Consider the following 1,303-nt stretch of genomic DNA (forward strand, 5'->3'; position numbering starts at 1 on the left):
ATTCTCTTGGCTCCACTGGTGTTTGCATCTGATTCTGATCTCTAAGCTTAGAAGTATTTGCAAAGGTTTTCCCACTTGGATGACATTTGCATGAAGTTTTTCCAGAGTTAGTCATCTTGTGTCTTCCGAATGTGGACTGATATCTGAAGATTTTCTCACTCTGGTGGCATTCAAATTGCTTGTCCTCTCCCTGTATGCTCTAATGACATGAAGGATGACAGTAACATATCTATTGTTGTATGTCACCCTGTTTCTTTGATTCTGCTATTCGTTTTTACTCTTCAAAATAATATAAAATAAAATTTTAAAAAACACAGTAAAAGTTTAATTCGATTAATTTCCAATTAATGACATACATATAGCTTATTATATATAAATTTAGAGATTTTTGTAAAGTTTTTCTTAAATAGATAAAATTCATGTGGCCTTTACCAAGTATAGGTCATACTATGTTGACAGAGTGAATGGTGGAGGAGAATGTCTTTTTTTTTGGTGGAACCGGGGATTGAACTCAGGCCCTTGCGCTTGCCAGGGAAGCGCTCATTCCACGGAGCCACCTCCCCGGCCTCTGGTATTTCTCATATTGGAAATATGAACGCTATGAATACTAGAATTGAGTGATCAAATTTATACTTGCATATGCATTTTATCCTATACACATTAAAATAATATTTTAAATCACAAGTAATGTATGAATAAAATACTTTTGATAATTTAATGTCTTTCCAAGTTTAGGTGCTACTTTTCATGTTTTGACAGGCCATGTATTTTGTCTCTGAATTCAAGTTAATTTTATTTTTTTTTTTGTGGAACTGGGGATTGAACTCAGGCCCTTGTGCTTGCCAGGGAAGTGCTTATTCCACTGAGCTCAAGTTAATTTCTTCTTCTTTTTTTTTTCAAGTTAATTTCTAAAATAAACTCAATGTATCTGGAGCATTTGCTTTAAAGAGTGCTTCATCTTGTCTAACTATACCATTATACTCAATTATTAACACTTCTCATTGCAAGTTTCTTCATTTTTGTGCAAGTATGCACGTAAATAAAACTTACCATAGGCTTGATGGTGTGAGATTTATTTTTACTCATATGTGGAGTTATTTCCATTCTCCCTCCATCATGTGCTTTCATTCTTTCTGTAGTAACTACAAGAACAAGATGCAAGCATGAGGGCTGGTGAGATGGCTCAGTGGTCTAAAGCACCTACTTAGAACAAGCTTAGCAAAGGGACCATGGTTCAATCCCCCAGCACCACATGCCAGCCAGCCCCGCCCCCTGGTGGGCTGAGCTGGCCACACACACACAC

This window comes from Octodon degus, unplaced genomic scaffold (genome assembly GCF_000260255.1).
Source record: "Octodon degus isolate 3935 unplaced genomic scaffold, OctDeg1.0 scaffold00036, whole genome shotgun sequence".
Taxonomy (NCBI): Eukaryota; Metazoa; Chordata; class Mammalia; order Rodentia; family Octodontidae; genus Octodon; species Octodon degus.